Consider the following 20116-nt stretch of genomic DNA (forward strand, 5'->3'; position numbering starts at 1 on the left):
GTTGCTGTAAAGGTTAAGTTAAGTTCATTAATGTTAATATCCCTAATTAACTCCTTGGCTTGTTGTTCACTGCCTCTCCATATCACAAATAAATCATCTATAAAATGAAACCACGCAACTACATTGTTTTAGAAGACCTCATGATGTTAAGCTTTGAGGACCAGTTCTTCCCAAGCTCCTGTGTGAAGACACGCGAAGCTTGAGGAGAAACTGGCCCCTATTGCCACTCCTTGTAGCTGTCGATACAAAAGGTTATTGTACATAAATACATTGTTCTTTAAGAAATATTCAAGCAACTGTAGCAACATGATGTTATGTTCACAAAAGTGATCAGATCATTGAGAAAGATAATGTTCAACTGCCGATAAACCATCCGTATGTACAATACTGGTGGTAAGCGCAGTGACGTCAAGTGCCATCATCACTCCCATTCTGCCCACTCAATTTGCTGTATTTTGAGCAGAAAGTCCCCTGTGTCTTGTACAAAAGAAGCAAGAGAACGAACATAGCCCTGGAGAAAGTAATCAATGTAAATAGTTGTGCGTTCCAGTAGTCCCCCCCTGGCAGAGATGATAGGTCTGCCAGGGGGGGTTTCCAAGTTCTTATGTCCTTTAGGGATGAAATATATCAGGGGTGTTACAGAGTTTTCCAATGTGAGGTATTTGAATTCATCCTCAGTAATCATTTTTTTAGCTTTCCATTTACTTAACTTGTGATGGTACTCAGATTTGATCATTTTTAATGTTGCTGTGTTAATTCTTTCATAACATGGACGATCATTCAATTGGCGGTACGCCTCCTTGTCATAATTACTTCTTGTCATGAAGACGATATTACCTCCTTTGTCACTTCCACGTATGACAACATCCTTCTCTTTAGTCATATGGGAAACCAATGCTTCATACTGCTGTGTTTGTTTGTCATAATCCCTCTTTTGTATACAGATCTTTCTCTGGAGGTCTTTAAGTTGTTTCACATAATTCTCCTGGAAGATGTCAATCGCATCTCGTGGCATAACAGGGTTGAACACTGATGGTGGTCTAAATTGAGTTTTGGCTGAGACCCGATTTGCTGGTGTATTCACTGTTCTTTCTTCACCAGATTGATACTCGCTTGGGTCATATTGTGTCCCATAACTCCACTATTGCCCCCGGAATTGGGGTTCCAGGAATATTGATAATGCTTGCTGTGGTTGGTTGTTGACCAATGATATTTTTGTTGGGTCTCATAGCACAATATTTGCACAATTTTAATTTCCATACTGCTTTATAAAGATCAAATCTAGTAGCAGCATAATTGAAATTGCACGATGGAGCAAAGGATAGGCCAAGTTTCAAGATGTTTTCTTCATCCACTGAAAGCTGCAAAGGAGTGAGGTTGATGATAGTATGATTGGAATAATTCCTCATTGCTATTGTTTGGTTAACCATTGGCCCCTGCCTCTCTTTTGTTTTTGATAATTTGTTCCTCTTCCTCGCCCAGGGCTTTTGCCATCGCTTGTAATTTGCCCATTGTCTTTGTAATTTCTTTGAATTCGTGGCCGGAGCTACTGCAACCTTTCCTGGCATAAAAAACTGATCTCCTGTCCAGGTGAAGGCTTGATCTGTGAGCCCGATGCAGCATTATTGCGGAGCTCTGATTCAGACTCGGTATCAATTTCCGAACTGATCTCAGATACTGAGGAATCTGTCTGATCTTTTGTTTTTCTGTTAAATTTTGGCTTGGATGGATTTTTGGAGGTCGGGCCAGGCAAAGCATCATACTTTCTTGAGAATGTAAAGATTTGATCTAGCTCATAGTCATTGCGGTCACGCTGAAACTTGTAAGTTTTCCTCTCCATTATTTTTGCTGCTTCTGTTTTTTAGCCGTATATTCATTTAATTTGTTAATTTAGTTTTTTCATCCTGTTCCCCCATTTACTCTAACTGCTCATATAGTGCTGCTATTTCTGTGAGCAGTACAGCTCGATCAATGTCGCATATTTAATGAGTATGAGCACTAATCGGCGGGAGGCTTCTAAATTACTTTCTGCCCACCCTCTCATTAAATCCGGATTGGGATTTTCATACGTAGGAGCAGTTAAAATACGTAAGCCCCGGGGGATGCGATTGACATCAATATATCTTTGAAGAGACTTGGATTCCAACCATTTTGCTTGTTCACTCTAACTTTTTCTCCAATGATTTAAAAATATCTTTTAGCGTATTGTTGCTGCTACCGGCTTCATCATTCGTTCGTCCTCGTATATTACTGGGAATGGGTGAGCTGTCGGAAAACATGGTTAATGCTGCTGCCTCCTGAACTTAGACGTTGTCAGCCGACATGTCTGCACTAAACAGTGTTAACAGGCGTCTAATCCTCAAATGTTACGATAAACAATTAGAAGTGCGCCCTTATGCACGTAACTCTCCTGCCCAGAAACCCGCTTACTTCAGAGCCACTTGTGTCAGGGGTCGTCTCCCAGTGTTCAGCGTCCTCCGACTCGGTTCCAGCAGTCTTCCCTTTCCTTCCGTGTGGCTCTCGTGTACTATGCAGGTTCTGGGGGTCAAACGCCCTTCTCCTTCCGGAGCACATTCACTCCAAGGCAAGCCTGGACATAGTTTCGACTTCGGCGTTGTCCATTGAGTATTTGGAGGGGGTACCGTGTTCTGGCCATTCGAAACTCACCAGCCACAAGTATGCCTCAAACCGAGTCCATCAGCAGATAACTACTCCTGCCTCACCGGAAGGACACATCCGACAGGCACATTTAGGTTGGTGCAAAGTTATTTTAAATTGTTGCAGAAATATGCTGCATGGCGTTTTGGCTCTGTGGAGCCTTGTTCACATGACAACGTAAATGTTAACAGTGCTCTATTTAAAGTGACAGTGCATGTTTGAAATTCACCACGTGATTGCTCATTTCATAGACAAGGAAGAAAGTTTGTCAGCAACAAATCACGGCTGACATATCTATACAGGAGTTCACTTATTTAGCTCAGTGTTAAAATAACAAAATACACAACATCTTAAATACATTTGCTGATGGTGTATAGAATTTGCTATGACAATATTCCTGACATACAGATAGCCTCCAAAAATTTCATTTGGTGTGTCACATGAAGTACTGAAAAGATAATACCAGCTTAAATACCCGTGCGGATTGTTCGAATAATACTGAACAAAATCTATTATATATTCATTCTCCTTTACAAAGAAAGAGGAGTCACACTCTTGCGATCGCAATGTTATCATTTAATTAACATTCGGCAGTTCATAATACCGGATGCGTTTTTACCTTGACCTTGTTCACAGGTGAAATGAGGCAATCAATCATAACTCTTGGTAATCATTGTTAATTTGCTCAATCATCATTTTGCCCTCTAGAGGGAGCCCCAATGGGTTAACAGTTCAGATGCATGCTGGAATCGGTGGTCTCAAATGGACAAGTTACTTACCTTCAGTAACATCTAATCTGGTAGAGAAAGGATCAAGCTGCAGATTACGGATTTTAAAATCCTCCCCAGGTGCCAGAGTGGATCTGGACGTTTTTCCACAGCAGTAGCTCTGCGTGCCGGTAAAGGGCGTTGAGAGACTCCGTAGTGAAATTGTCTCCCGAATCTGATTCCAATGGAGCCCTTTAAGCCCTCACCCGATGCACTGATGTCAGTTTCTTTTGTGACTATTTCCACGGCAACAACACAGAGCCACTTAGAAAGCAGTCTCTGGAAACAGTATGCCAGAAAGGGACAACATCTTGTAATAAAAAGTACAGACAGAACGAACAGTAGTAGTATGCAAAAAAGGGATCTAGGACAACAGGGCCCTTAGTCCACATAGCCAGGAAGATGGGTGGATCTATCAGGATCTGTGGCTAGATCCTGTCTCTACCAGATAAGGCGTTACCGAAGGTAAGTAACTTGTCCATTTGATGGAGAGGTCTAGAGGCAGATTATCTTAGAATCAGATACCCAAGCAATACCATTCTTGGAGGAGGGCTGCAAATTAACCTCACCAAAGATCTTCAATAGGAGAAGCCAGTCCAAAAGATAGAAAGGGACCAGACTATCCGAAAATAATACGTGAAGCAAGATGCTCACCGAGAGGATATATAATGCCCAAAAGGAGTAGAAAGCTATAAGACAATAAGAACAGGTAGAGAACAAATAAAGAGGAGGCAGTCCCAAAGGAAACGCAACCTAAAGTCGGGGAATGCAAAGCAACCAATGACAATAGTCTATAGAGTCCAGGCTCAAAACCAGATGGAAAGAGAACACACAGCATGCTCAGCCACAGCAACACATACAAGGAATAAAGAGCACCCACCGATCGTCCAGGGAACTAACCAGAGAAACAAATTTCGATAAAATCATCCTTCAATGTCAGAATGATAGGGAAAAGAAAAAGAACAATGAATGCTGAAGAGCATCACTAGGAAACAACAAGAACAGTAAATAAAGCCAGTCAGACCGAGAAACTCGAAGGTATATAAGTCAGCCTCCGAAAACTGTAATGGAGACACTCACTGAAGATAAGGAAGGAAACAGACAAGCACGGCCAAGAATGCTGAACCAGGTCACCAAGAAGGGTGTAGGTAAAATGCAGCAACGTACACTTTATAGAAGTTCAGACACCCATATGTGCACAGAATAATATATATATGGAAAATGCTACTTACCCAGTATGCATCTGTTTTTGGCATGTAGAGCTGTAGATTCATATGCGTTAGCATAGATCGCCATCTGGTGTTGGGCTCGGATGTTTGCACTTTCTTAGAAGAAATGTTTGTAGTCACCAGGTAGGTGATAGTGCGCATGGGCATCGAGTCTATCCCCAGATTGTTTTAGCCATAAAGGGTGATGATGGAGTTAGTAAGAATAGAAAGAGATGACCATATGTGTTGTATCTAAGTAAGATAATAAAGGTACGCGGGGAGGCGGGTGGGTGCATATGAATCTACAGCTCTACATGCCAAGAACAGATGCATTCTGGGTAAGAAGCATTTTCCGTTCGAGGCATATGAGCTGTAGATCATTTGCGTTAGCATAGACTATACAGCAGTTATCTTCCCAGCGGTCGCGGACCTGTATCTGTTGCAATAGTTTGAAAAAGTGTTCTCAAGACAGCCTGGCCAACACTAGCTTGTTGTTTTGCATGCACATCTAGTCAGTAGTGTTTTGTGAATGTGTGAGGTGTAGACCAAGTTTCAGCCTTACAGGTGTCATCTAAGGGTATATTCCCTAGGAATGCCATAGAAGACCCTAATTTGCGTGTTGAATGCGCTCTAGGGGGAATAGCTAATGTGTGTTTGGCTTTAATGTAGCATATTTGAATGCATTTAACTATCCATCGTGCAATACCAGTTTTTGAAATGGGATTGCCTTTATGCAGTGGTAAAAAAGCAACAAAGAGTTGTTTGGTTTTCTAAAAGATTTAGTTCTTTCAATGTATTAGAGTATTGCTCTTTTCACATCTAGTGTGAAGAGAACGTTCTGCCACTGAGTCTGGTTGAGGGAAAAACACTGGTAGTTCAACAGACGGATTGAGGTGAAAGGCAGAAACAAATTTAGGTAAACATTTTGGATTAGTCCTAAGAACGACTTTGTTATGATGAATTTGTAAAAATGGTTCTTGTATGGTTAGTGCCTGGAGTTCACCAACTCTTCTAAGAGATGTGATGGCTATAAGGAAGGCTACTTTCCAAGTAAGGAACTGTAGTTAACATTTGTGCATAGGTTCAAATGGTGAGCCCATGAGTCTTGTAAGGACAATATTAAGATTCGAAACTGGAGAGGGTGGAACTCTAGGGGGAATGATTCTTTTGAGTCCTTTCATGGATGAATTGATATGGGGCACTCTAAACCAGGGGTCTCCAAACTTTTGTGTAGTGTGAGCTACTTCTGGTCAGTGAAAATCGCCGTGAGCTACTAAACCCCAAGCGACCTCCCCCGCCCAGTTTTATGTTTTATTGACGGTAAGCCTATTTCTTCAGAGCCCATGGTCCTCATACTGTGGCTTCAACACAATAACACTGAAAGAAACAACTTGTTTTTTCCCTTTTCACATGTGCACTGCCTTCTGCAGCAAAGTGAGACAAAAAGCTAAAGCACAAGCCACAACAGTGACACAACAAAAAGCACAAGCCGTGCAAGCGGAGGCGGATGTTTGTCGGGATGGGACAGAAAAGAGGCTCTGGCACCAAATTAAAAGCAGCCCCATAAGCCGGGTCTGATGGCTCACTGCACTAAAGCAGCCACTGCAGGGTCCTGTGCTTAACCTCATGGTCACAAGTTTAAAACCCAGCAGGTCCACTCATCCTTTCATCCATTTGAGGTCGATATAATGAATAGCCTTGAGTTGGGTAACAATAAACATCTGTTATTCAGCCCCAGGACACCTTCGGGTAGTCGTGCGCTTTGTAACTAGACCTGTTATGTTATTAAATATAGGGCAGGCAAATGAAATCGCTAAAAAAAAGTGGCCCACATTTGCAAAATAAGTAAAACTTAGACATGTTGTAGGATGGTGTTTTTCAAGGTATGGAAGACTACTTGGCTATTTGTGCTTACAGCAGGCAATGTTTGGTACTATCAGAAAAATGTACAATAAAAAGCAGCCCACAAGCCAATAGAATCAGCACACAAATAGCCAAAAACCCACAGACAAGCATTGGCACAGACTACCAACCAATAACATTGTCACACAAACAGACGACAAAACAACCATACATAACCTCCTGAGTGGCCACACAACACCATGAAACATTCAAGGCCTCACAGTGGAGAGGCCAGAGTTGAGAAGCCAGAGCTGCCTGTGTCCCTGAAGAGCACACAGAGGCAGGTGAAAAGGCACATTGTGGTCCAGCCCACCTCTGGTTCAGTCAGCACAGGCTGAGAATGGACCAGCTTGAGAGGTAGAAGCTTAAATGGGGCATGGCAGGGGAGGTTGGTGACAACTATTGGATGTAATATTGAAATGAAGGCAGGAGTTAGAAAGCTAGCATCAGTGTAACAACAACCTTTTTTTTGTCAAAAGGCCTCCTGCACCTCCGACTTGTTCCCACACACAGCTGTGTTACACAGGTCCATCAATCGAGCCTCTTTGCTAAGGGCGAACAGGGAGTCTTCAGTCAGAGGGGTCTCGACATTCAGAGCGGTCTTTCATATCCTCCGATTAGTTCTCAATGTGGAATTTGGATTGTCATGGTGTGGAAGTTAAATTTGCTCTGTAACTGGGTGCTGGCTTCTTTGAGCAATACCTTGGCATCAGCATCTTTATTGATCGCAATGTGCACCGATGGCACTGCCTAAGACACAGTTAGTGCCCAGATGTGGTGGCTGTGCAGCGCCTTCAGTCCCGGGATGCGCAGCAGAGATTCCTTCACAGCACTGAAGTCTACTCTATGCCCCTTGAGTCCCTTCCATCAGTACGAACAGCACATCCATCAGTATTGCTAGTATAGTGTGACCCCCAGGACCAGGATGGAAAAAACGAGGAACGTACAGATGGGATCCACAATTTTATACTCTGGCTTGAAGTAGATGACCTAAGAAGCCACCACTACCCCAACGCTCTGCACCAGGTGTAGTGTAGTTCCTATATTCCCAATAGGCTCTACGCATTGGAATAACATAACCGGTAGTTTAGACGTAGCACTGAGGTCGACTAGGTCTCTACTGAATATTTTAGACTTAATTAGGTATGCCAGCTAGCTCAGAGGTCACTAGAAACTTTCTTGAATGAACAGGAAGAAGTTAACTTTCCTGATTAGACAAGAAGGGATTAGTTTCTGACAACCGCATAAACATGACAACTTTGCTCCCTCCTGAATAAGGAGTATATCTCCAGAGTCGTGTGAAAACAATAGATAGCTATATCACTCAGTCAATCGTGCATGCTTAGTTTCACCAGAGTGCAGAGAAATAGAGAGACAGGCGTTTTTAATAAAAGTGGTTATTTATTGAGCAGTCTTCTTTCTCATGCAAGAGAAATGAATTGCCACAATTGCAATACTTATCATAAAGTAAAGTGCGTACAGTAAAATGAGTATTATGGAATAATACTGTAATAGCATTGATATGGTTTCTGAGCCATATGATACTTTAAAACGGATAAAATATATACAATACATACAATGATAAAAGTTTACTAAACATACTCAACTGGTGCTTCTAGAATACGCCTACCCCAGTGTACCTAACCTAAGCCTAGTAAGTGGGAAGGAGTAAGGGAGTTGCAGTTTAAGTTAAGTTAGTTTTTGCCAAGAATCTGAATCAAGAATTCTCTGAGGATCTAATCAGCTCCATACCTTGGTTATAGAATGAAGGAGGTCTTGGCGATCTCCCAGCAACCTGCAAGGGTGACTGGAAACACTGGAGCTGGATTTTCTCGGCAGGAGAAAAGACAGCGTCTCTCAGTGCGTCAATGAGAGGGACGGCATCCTTCGGCACTCGCATCAGCTGGGCTTCGGATAAGTAGATAGCCGATCTGCTCCAAACCACTGTGTGTTGCTTAAGGCAAATGCTGGTATATTTATACCTGGAAGGTGCCGTGTTTGACGTAAGGTTGGACATAAGACGTCACTAAGAACTTTCACTTAGAACTGGCAGTTCTTTCAGGACTCTCAGGAGTTCTAGGACAAATCAAAACAGAAGCAGGGGGAATTCCCGGGCTGCTGGAGGCTTGGTTTGTTTATAGAACGCGTTGTACTTTCTAGGAGTCCAGGGAAGTAGCCTTGCTGTATTTGGACTGCATTGGCTATGACTAAATATGGATATGATTCTTATGCATTTATAAGGATATGATTTGTTATAACAGCATAAGGGCATGAATTGGGAATATTTAAATTGGGTCCTAGATACAATCACAACACCCACTCCACGTATAATGTCCTCATTACTAAAAACTAAGCAATATATAAACATATAAGTATGCATGTGTTTTCCAGCCCACCCCAAAATACATCAAATGCATTTGAAATGGTATAGATACACGAAAATGAGTATTATACTGTACGCTTTGAAGCAGTGGTATCATTCAGATAAATTTTGTTCATTTAGAATGTTGACTGAATGAATCACGAAATTTACATTAATGAAATGGCTCTTAATACAGAAGAAAAAAGTCGAGACCATTTCATCACATATTTATACAAGACTGTACATGTGCTAGAGGCTGATTCAAAATATTGTCTCTAGAGTGTTCTAAAAATAGAAGTTCTGTTCTCTAAGAATAGTTCTACTTTAAGCAGAGTACCTTGAGCCAAAAAAAGGAAAATATTTTGGAAATTTGGAAAAATAATAATTTTGCTTTCATGGGAAAAAATAGTTGCAAATGTTTTCAGCAGTGTTGTTTATAAAAATTGAAGGCCGAATTCAGAGTTCAGGGAACGCTGTGTGCTCGCTGTTTCAAATATTATTCTCGTTGTTAGGAGAGAACATTACCTCAGATAGGCCGGCAAAAAATTTGTCTACAACAGTAGGTGAAAGTTGAGCCAACTCAGAAAAAGTGGAAATAGTGCATATGTGCGATGCATTGCCATCATCGATGTCAGGATCAGCAATGGTCACGGAAGGTTGTACCTGGGTGGTGCCGCTTTCATCTCGTAATTCACTGCCACCTAATCGTAATGGTGAAGTCTCAACGAATGCCGTCATCAGAATAGGTAGCCGCTGGGGACAACACATTGCATGAGTCGTTACCGGACCGAGCAAAGCATTGATATCCATTGGTACTGCTGATGGTAGTGTAAGACAGACGTCCAACACGCATTCTTCTCCGCATAGCAGAAATCGAAGCACAGGTAAGATGCAATTTTGCAAGATTGGTCTGAATGAAACAAACCAGGTGGTATTTAGATCTCTTAGCCGGGCCAATCTGAGGACTTTAGTGATACGTTCTCGGTATCGTATTGCTAGGATCGTTTCTGTGACTTGGCTTGCCATATCGGAGCAGAAGGAACAAAAATAAAATTCCTGCTACAAGTCCCAAAATAAGAGGCAGGCCACCGAATAGAGAATGCACAAAATTCGGGAAGATGCCCAGAACTGCTTCAAAGGGTGCTAACAGTCCCGAAAAAATTGTCTTAAATACATGTGCGGTGCCTCTGGTATCTGACATGTTTAAGATTTGGCTTAACATTTCTACGAAATGCACGGGGCAATTTGTCGATAATAGGGTATGTATCTCTGCCGCTGTCCTTGCAACTTGCAGGTCATACATTTCTTTGGACGAGGTTAAAGGCACAGTTGTCTGTAAAAGAATAGACTTCATTCTGCTTAAAGTATCAATTCGAATAGAGGAGATATTCACAGAAGGCCATATTGCCGCCTCCATGTCTGGATTGCTGTTTGGATACAATACTTGCATACAACAAGTGACCATGGAAGTAACGCTCACGAGAAAGGCTTTTCCTGGCACCATGTCACAACAGCTGTGGTCACTTATTACAACGTAGCTGCCGTTGGAAAGATGTCTGAAAAAAGGTTCTATCTGTGTAGCAGGGGTGCCATGCTGGTGACATGAAAGGTTGTTTGATGAACCTTCGCAGGCTCCATGCAAGTTAATACCTTGACACATAGGTGTACCGCTTAGTGATTTTTTACAATTGTTACCACTAAGAAATACCTCTTTTTCCCTTCACTATAACATCTATGTGTATAAGGTAAATTCCAGGTTGACTTGATGTATCCTTTACCCAACCTTTCATACAGGCCTGCTGGTATATACTTTTGGCAGTATTGAAACTGAAAAGTTGTTATCGGGAATGTAATGGTACCATGTATTATCCATTCAATGACAGGTCTTTCTGACATTGTCAATGGTAATCTTTCTAGTTTTTCAATGCTCAGTATCGTATAGTCTGCCCCTCTTTGTGCCAAAGAGATTTGTCTATCAGTAAGGTTAAAGATAGAAAAAAATGACGTTGTGTTGATTAGACGCCATGGCACGTTGCCTGAACGCAGATTTTGTAACGTCCAGCCTAACTGTACAATAGAACGTAATTGGGACTGGCCATGTTGTAACATTAGCATATCCTGTTCTATTATATCTATAGCAGATGATACAATGCTGTCCAGTGAATAAATTCTGGAGGACAGAGTCGATAACCCATTGTCCACTACAGAAAGTGATTTTTCCAAATTAATACGATCAATTTCTCGTATTTTTTCTGCAGTTTTAATTTGTGTTATTTTCAAAGCTTCATTGTAAGCTGCGTATATACCGGGTAATACGAAACGTTTTTGACGCTGTTTGCGAGGTCCCATTATGAAATCTCGCAAGTCAGCACCTTCGTAAAGTTAAGTGTTGCTTAATTTCAGGTAGTGTGGATTTCTGTAGCCTTTCTAGACATAGTTTTCCTACACTGTATGTTGTAATTATCCCTGGATGTTGTCTTTGGGAATATCTTGGGTCTGGCCTATTCTGTTTGAACCCCTGTATTCTGTTCAGGAATCTATCTTGACAGTTATTAGTGTCTGTGGGCCACATCAACCATTTGTTCCAATCAGGAATAGTTCTGTTTTGTTTTAAAATATAGGACACGTCTAACCCCTCATCTGTAGTGGTGTTTCTATCAGGCAGAGGCTTTGGTATAGACGGGTTGTTTACATCTTTTATCTTGGCTAGACCAAGACAGGTTGTTTGTTGAATGGTGTCATTCAGGAACATTATTTGTTCTGGGATCATGCAGGCTCTAAACAATGATTCTAAACCTTGTACCTGCCATTCTTTTGTACCCCACATGGTTTTTGTCTCAATGTTGTTTTTTCAAAATTTAAAACCAAATGTAGACATTTTTTCATAAAAATGTTCAGAATAAATCAATTTAGTATTTGTCAACATGTTTTTCACTCATGTCTTATTCATAATTTTAAAATAAAACGTTTCTGGATTAGTGTAATTAAACCCTGAATAGTATGAAAACTTCTAATTAAATATTTTTGAATTGCCTTTTGGCGGAGTTGGACAATGTTCCCACTGATTATAACTGAAAACATTTCTAGGATTAGCAGATTTATGCAGATAATGATGCCCAAAGTGGTTGAAACAATACATTTCTTCATAATTCGATGAACCCTGTAAATAATCATGTTCTGTAAATTTTGCTGACATTTCTAAATCTGACATCATATTATTCATATTTTCAAAGTCCCAATCATCAGAGAAAGTACTAGGTGATACAAAGTCACTTAAAGAGATCTTGAATTGGTGTGGATATTTCAAGAGCTCAACCGGGCCATAGATTTCATAGTCAGTTTTGTCCCATGCTATAATACCAGGTATAGGGATGGCTGTGATGTTCACAGATGATAGCTCTCTTTTTTCGATGTGAGAGTATCTGTGTGGTTTCAGGACCAAGTTGATGTTCTGACTTGCTGTGTCCATTGTACTATATTTTCTATCAATGAATCTACACAAAATTAGAGTACACCTAACACAATCCATAGTTCAATCCAGGGTGAAATCAGATATGTTTCTCCAAGTTGATGAAAGAGTTCTGTAACTTTTTCTTTAAAAGTTTTTGTTGCTGGCTTGTCTCCATGTTCTATTGGATCATCGGAAAAGTCATCAAAGTTGATAAAGTAGCCAGATGCAGTTCTGTCAATTGGTGGAATTGCTTTCGGATTTTCATTGATCTTTGGATTTTCTTTTGGTACATTTGTATAGTCCGAGGCTACATCGTTATAGACAGGTGTTTCTTGACAAACTGTTGCAATTTGGGTTTCAAGAGGCACAAGGTCCATGGCTTTGTTGCATAGTCCTTTTGTATTCACTGCAGGTTTATCAAATGTGATTAGTCTCTCAGTTTGAACCTCTTGGATTGTAGCAAGATTTGGTCTTCTGCTATTTCTTGGGAGTCCACTGGGCCTACTGTTAATTATTGGCCACATGGTTGTGGTTTCACTAGGTCGATTGATACAACTCGGTTCTCCTTTTTACCAGCAAGGGGTGGTAGTACTACTGATCTTGTTCCGCTGACAGCTAAGACAGGTACTGCTTTTCTGTAAGAAGGCCCAAATTCCTTCTTCACCGCGATCTTTTCTCTGACCAGATCCCCAATCTTTGGAATCCAGAGAGGTCTTGCTGGGACAGGTGGTTTTTTTCAGTGGTCGTTGGCTTTAGCTTTTCGTTACTTAGACTTTTTCTTGTTTCATTCAAGTCCTGTAAAACAGCCAAATGATCTTTGATATCAAAGGTTTTTTGTTTCACCACTGAAGTCTGACAATCCAAGTCCTGGATGATCATTCTAGTACCAAACAAAAGTTTGTACGTACTGATACCTCCTAGAGAATTTCTTGGCATGTTATTAAGACTACGTTGGACATTTATCAGATGTTTGATACACCCGTCACCCGAACCTAAAACCCTTGCTGTTATAGATTGCTTTATGTCACAGTTTTTTCTCTCCACTACCGCATTTCCCTCGGGATGGAATGGACTAGAGTACCTCAATGCAATGCCCATGCTGGCCATGGCCTCCTTGTAAGCCCGAAAGCTAAACGCAGGACCCTGGTCAGAATGTAGCACGCCGATTGCGTATGTGCCGATAAAGACTCTCAAATCTTTTATAACAGTTCTGGTGTCAGCCGAGAGCTGGGGGCCTCATCTAAATGAATCTCGTCTTAATATTTATGGGACTGCATTCTTCTGTATGGATGTCTGCGTGTAGATAGCCTAATGCTGTCTAATAGAGGTGTCTGGGCAGGTGTCTGGTCCGGTTCACAACTGCGATCTCTATTGCAGTCCTGACAATTCATTGCAAAGTTATAAATTTGCACGCTCATTCCCGGCCACCAGTATCGTGATTGTAATTCTATTAGAGATTTCAGGATCTCTTGGTGCCTCAGACCCAATCCCATGTGTGCTTCTTGTATCAAGAAGATTCTCCGGTTCGTGTTTGGAATTACTCTATCCCCACTCCAGGGATTTGAGCAAACGGAACGAAGTTCGCATCAATTATGTATGTATTTCCGAGTGGATAGTTTAGAGGTAACGCCGCATAATTGCCTTCCATTGAGGCTTTCACTGCTAGTAGCGTTTCTCCATCTATTTGGTTTTTAGAACGCTATTTTGTGGCTACGGAAGCCGGTTGACCAGCTGCCGCCGTAGCTCTGTCAGCCAATGAATTCCCTGCAACGTGAACGCCATCACGTTGAAGAGACTGCGTATGTATCACGTGAGTCTTTCGTAGTTCTTTCTGCAAAAGAACTACTTGTTCCCATAGTTTTTTATATGTTATTGAGGCACCTGTCTCATCTATGTAACCGTTTTTAATCCAGGTCTGCAAGGAATTATTGTAAGATTCGACACAGTAATGCGAATCGCACACTATTAGTGTGGGGAATTCGTGATCGGCATTTTCAAGCGCCATCTTCAAAGTTAATGGTTCAGCTCGCTGAGCTGTACATTTTCTGATTGATTCAGTTTTAGTGACCATCGGTCTGAATTTACCTAAGCGCCAGCGACCTTTAAAGATCGCGCACGCTGCATTGTAAATTTGTTTTTCCACAACGTAGTGTTGTGCAAATCTGTCTGTGTAGATTACACAGGTGTACTGTTCGAGAGGCAGAATTTCGATTGACAGAGGACATTCATGTTCGTATTCCAGATCTTCTAGTTTTTTCATTTTGGGATCAAAAGCGTGTTTCACGTCTTCTTTGGCAAGAGAATTTTCCCATTGTATCCATTTGGATTTAGTGCCACATCCTTCGGAATGCGTGGTCTTGTTACTGCCTAAAGGGCTGATACTGCTGTTAAAACAGATATTCTCTTCCCTTGGGCTAGGGCTCTTTCTTTTGTTACAGCGGTTTGAACCGCAGTTAGAATTTTTTCAGTAGCACTGAATTTCATTTCAGGTTGTGTGTACAGGTGCGATTTGTAAGCTATTGGTACCGTTTCTCCCTCATTAGAGGTCAGGTATGTGAATCCGCATCTTCCTGGGATGACTCGGATTACAAGGTTACGTTCGTTTGCGCGTTTGCAGTTTTGTTTTAGTTAACATGTCTGTCTGTAATGATCTTAAGATTTCTGTGTGTTTTTTAGTCCAATTAATTGGTTTGAAATCAGGTTTTATTAAAGAGGCTTAACCCTCTCTGCATAATTTAGAATGTATGTTCCTCCGAAATTAAGGAAACCTAGTATTGATAGTTTTTCAGTGTTTTTGGAGCTTGGAGTACTGCACACTTCTCTAAGAAGTTGTCTGCTAGGCTTTTGCCTTCATTTGATAACTCATATCCTAAAAATAGGACAGTTAGATGGGCAATTCGTGATTTTTTAAAGTTAAATTGTACCCTTCAGATGCAAACCCAAGAATGATGGTGTTCACTGTTTTCAAGTGAGTCTCCAGGTCATCATCTGTAAGATAGATGTCATCGACATAAGATAATGCCTTATCATCATATATTTGTAGTAACTCTGTTACCCTGGCTGAAAATAATCTTGGGCTGTTCTTGAATCCCTGTGGGAGACGACAAAATTGCTTTTGTGCTCCCATGCTGGAGAAGCGGTTAAATATCTGCTTTCAGGTGCTATGTTTTGACAGAAGAAACCATTTGAAATATCTAATGTCGTTTTATATTTTTTGCGAACGATGTTATTCATTAGTGCTGCACTGTGTGAATTTTGTACTGCAAATTTTTTACAGCAGGAGTTTAGCTGTCTGTAGTCCAAAACTAGACGATATGAATCGTCTGGCTTGGAGACAGGAAAAAAAGGATTATTCATTTGTGAGGTGCATGTTTCAATCACCCCCTGATATTCAAGTTGGTCTAAAATTTCTCGGACTTGTTTTTAGCTTCTTGCTTAACTGGATACTGCCTCTGTGCAGTCGGATGATTTTTTAACTGGTTTTTATGGTGTGGAGAATCCTTATCCCACCCTACATGATTTTTATATAATGCAGGGGCTTGGGCCACTGCCCATTTTCTTGCAAATGTGTATTTTTTATGAATTGGAATGTGATTTGAGAAGGCAGGCATAATCATTTTTTCGCCATGTGGGCACTCCCTGACAAACTCTGGTGGCCAGTCTTTCTCTGCTAGAAGGATATCATAGCCTTTAGATAGATTATCCCAAAAGAGACCTTATATTTTCATAGTTTTATCTCCATCTATACGTAATGTTATTTCATATAGTTTATGGGGCACGCTAACTTGAGTGTCTGTAGCTTCCACTTGAATGTATTCATTCGTGTCCACTGCTCCAGAAGATTCATCAGGATCTTGTGAGCTATGGTCACTTCTGCTGCGCTGTCTAGCATTGTCCGGGCCCACTCTCCGTTTTTCAGTTGTGTCCTCAGAATTCTCGGCATGTTTTATTGTAACCGGTTCGATGCTGATGACGGAACCACTCCGTCATCAGCTGCGGTTGGGCTGTGCTAATGACGGAGCGGTTCCGTCATGGCCCGGCCGCCGCGCCTGCGCGGCGCTGATTTCGCGCCTGCGCCTTCTATTAGGCGGGCGGGGCCATGACGGAACCGCTCCGTCACGAGCACAGCCCAACCGCGGCTGGTGACGGAGCGGTTCTGTCACCAGCATGCGGCCGCCGTGCGCCCGCCCCGCCCTTTTAGCGCAGCTGCGGAATAGTCGCTGCAGCGATGTGGTTAATGCTGGCTACCTTCTTTCTTGGAAATTGTAATTTTTTACTTTGATGAGCAGGTTCCTTGTCTTTGGACTTGACGTGCTCTTCTTTGTTTTCTGACCGTACTCTTCTTTCTGATTTTTGTGAGCAAGTCTGAAAAGATTGAGAGGGACGTGTATCAATATCTTGATATCTGTCAGGTTTTCTCAAATTGACCCTATTTCTAAGGTTGTATCTTTTTTCAGAGGGCTCCCGTTGTGGAGACTTGCCCCGCCGTTCTGGAGATCTATCTCTTCGTTGGGGAGACCTTCCTATGGTCTGAAACTGTTTTTCTTTAGGAGAGGTTTGCTTATTACCCTCCCACTTCTTCTTTTGAGAATTGAGCTTATTTTTAATGAACATTTTTTCAGGATTTTCAATTAGTTGGGGTTTTACTGGTTTACCACACAAACTATCTCTACGTAATTCTTCATAGGATTTTTCAATTATTCTTTTTAGTCGGTAGGTTGTACCGTCAACTGTTAATTGAACTAAATCTCTATATGCTTTTGTTGAATCTTTTATTTTAACTAAGAGTTCTTCGCTTGACATTTTTTCAATGTCGGGGTGTGGTGTATAGCTGGCTAGAACCGCCCAGGTGGCTCCTGATCTACCTAGTGGACCGAGCCTGGTAATGTGATTTTGATGTTTTAGGGTGCCATTACACCAGAGCAGGTACTCTTGGTATGTTAGTGGAATTTCAACTTCCTCGAAAGGAGAGTATTCCTCTGGAGATTTTGTAGTAGTGGAAGTCGTGTGTTACAGCATGTGCTGCTGGAAAATGTATCCAGGAATAGAATACCTCTGTCTGCCGATATTCATGGGCCTCTACCACAAATACGACTGTACCACATCTTGATGATACTCCATTTTCTATAAGTTTTATAGTTATGGTTTTTCTTATATTGACCGGGATGATTAAAGCATTTGGGTCATAATTTTTGATAATTGTGTCATCTGCTAAGAGTTGAGCTGCCAAAGCATCTCTTTCGTCGTCACTTTCGGGCATTTTACTGACTGAAAGTTTGCAGATCAAGTTTCAAGGAAACAGAGATTAGGTGCACAATATTTTGGAACACTGTATCCTTCAAAGTTGACTAAACCAAAAACGAATATATAGGAATCTCTTCCTACTAAGTTTTGGCGGATATTAACCTTTTACCCACTCCAGACGTCTATTGGAGTTTTTACGGGAAAAGGGGTCTGTGTGAAAAGCACGAATGAGTTACTCTAGTATCTTGCGTTAGATTATCACCTCACCAAACGTTGGGCGCCACGTAGTGTAGTTCCTATATTCCCAATAGGCTCTGCGCACTGGAATAACAAACGGTAGTTTAGACGTAGGACTGAGGTCGACTAGGTCTCTACTGAATATGTTAGACTTAATTAGGTATGCCAGCTAGCTCAGAGGTCACTAGAAACTTTCTCGAATAAATAGGAAGAAGTTAACTTTCCTGATTAGACAAGAAGGGATTAGTTTCTGAAAACCGCATAAACATGACAACTTTGCTCCCTCCTGAATAAGGAGTATATCTCCAGAGTCGTGTGAAAACAATAGATAGCTATTTCACTCAGTCAATCGTGCATGCTTAGTTTCACCAGAGTGCAGAGAAATAGAGAGACGGGCGTTTTCAATAAAAGTGGTTATTTATTGAGCAGTCTTCTTTCTCATGCAAGAGAAATGAATTGCCACAATTGCAATACTTATCATAAACTAAAGTGCGTACAGTAAAAGGAGTATTATGGAATAATACTGTAAAAGCATTGATATGGTTTCTGAGCCATATGATACTCAAAACGGATAAAATATATACAATACATACAATGAAAAAAGTTGACTAAACGTACTCAACTGGTGCTTCTAGAATACGCCTACCCCAGTGTACCTAACCTAAGCCTAGTACATGGGAAGGAGTAAGGGAGTTGCAGTTTAAGTTAAGATAGTTTTTGCCAAGAATCTGAATCAAGAATTCTCTGAGGATCTAATCAGCTCCGTACCTTGGTTATCGAATGAAGGAGGTCTTGTATCTCTTTCTCAGGACTCTATCTTCCAGCAACCCGCAAGGGTGACTGGAAACACTGGAGCTGGATTTTCTCGGCAGGAGAAAAGACAGCGTCTCTCTCAGTGCGTCAATGGGAGGGACGGCTTCCTTCGGCACTCGCATCAGCTGGGCTTCGAATAAGTAGATAGCCGATCTGCTCCAAACCACCCTGTGTTGCTTAAGGCAAATGCTGGTATATTTATACCTGGAAGGTGCCGTGTTTGACGTAAGGTTGGACATAAAACGTCACTAAGAATTGGCAATTCTTTCAGTAACTCTCAGGAGTTCTAGGACAAATCAAAACAGAAGCAGGGGGAATTCCCGGGCTGCTGGAGGCTTGGTTTGTTTAAAGAACGCGTTGTACTTTCTAGGAGTCCAGGGAAGTAGCCTTGCCGTATTTGGACTGCATTGGCTATGACTAAATATGGATATGATTCTTATGCCTTTATAAGGATATGATTTGTTATAACCGCATAAGGGCATGAATCGAGAATATTTAAATTGGGTCCTAGATACATTCACAACACAGGTCCCCCACAACATGAATGAAGGCAGCTCGCACACTGGTGCTCTGCTCCTTCTCGGGGGTGGTCTTGTGCGAATGTTCATGTGATCCTTCCGTAGGGCCATGACTATGACCATGCCCAGTCTGATGCAGGATAAAACCCACCATTACGATGTTAACTGCTCGTAATGGTGAGGTGATTTGCATAATATTCCCTGCCCACTCTCACCACGTGCTTCCGGTGCCCTCTCCCTGCCCGGCTCCATGCCCATTCTATCGCCCCCTACACCCTGTCCCGTTTCTGCTCTCTGTCCTCCCCTGCTCTCACTCCGTGCTTCCGGTACCCCCCTGTCTGTCCGGTTCTGTGCCACAGGATCCTGCCTCTGTCCCACTCCCTACTCACTGCATATCCATAGCTAAGGTCCCTGCACCAGTCCCTGCCCTGCTCACCACTGTCCTCTATCGCTGCACTCCCCCTCTGTCCCTTGTTCTGCCCAATATGTCTGCCTTTCTGCCACTGCTCCCTGTCCCAACCCCTGCACTCTGTCCTGGCTCCCGGACACGCTCCCTGTTACTGCACCTTGCCCATGCTCCCTGCCCCTTCTCTAACCCTACACTGCCCTTATCCTGCCCTTGCTCCTGTCTGGAGCCCTGTTCACCATCTCTGGCTCTCCCTCACCCTTTCCTTGCCCCCCTCTCTCCCGGTCTACGCCCTAAGTCTGTCGGTGACATCTCGACAATCTTCTTGTCGAACCCTCTGTCTCTCTCCATCCCCACTGTCTCTCCACAGCCCCTCTCTCTCCTCCTACCCCTACTGGCTCCCCCAGGCCCCCTCTCTGTCCTGCCTCTCACGGTATCTCTGTGCCTCCACTGTCTCTCCTGAGCCACTCTCTTGTCTGCCCCTCACTGTCTCTCTCCGCCCCAACTGTCTCTCCCCAGCTCCTCGCGGTCTCTTCCAGTACAGCGGCCT

The 20116-nt window shown here is 42.2% G+C and overlaps 1 protein-coding gene and 1 pseudogene across 2 annotated transcripts in view; both read right to left on the bottom strand.

Moving 5' to 3' along the window:
* NSD3 (nuclear receptor binding SET domain protein 3) overlaps nt 1-20116 on the bottom strand; it is a 1769888-nt gene that overhangs the window by 1227052 nt on the left and 522720 nt on the right. The gene's annotated exons all lie outside the window — the stretch shown is intronic.
* On the bottom strand, nt 7105-19353 carry LOC147683150 (proton-coupled zinc antiporter SLC30A2 pseudogene; annotated as a pseudogene).

The sequence above is a fragment of the Lissotriton vulgaris genome, chromosome 11 (assembly GCF_964263255.1).
Source record: "Lissotriton vulgaris chromosome 11, aLisVul1.2, whole genome shotgun sequence".
Lineage (NCBI taxonomy): Eukaryota > Metazoa > Chordata > Amphibia > Caudata > Salamandridae > Lissotriton > Lissotriton vulgaris.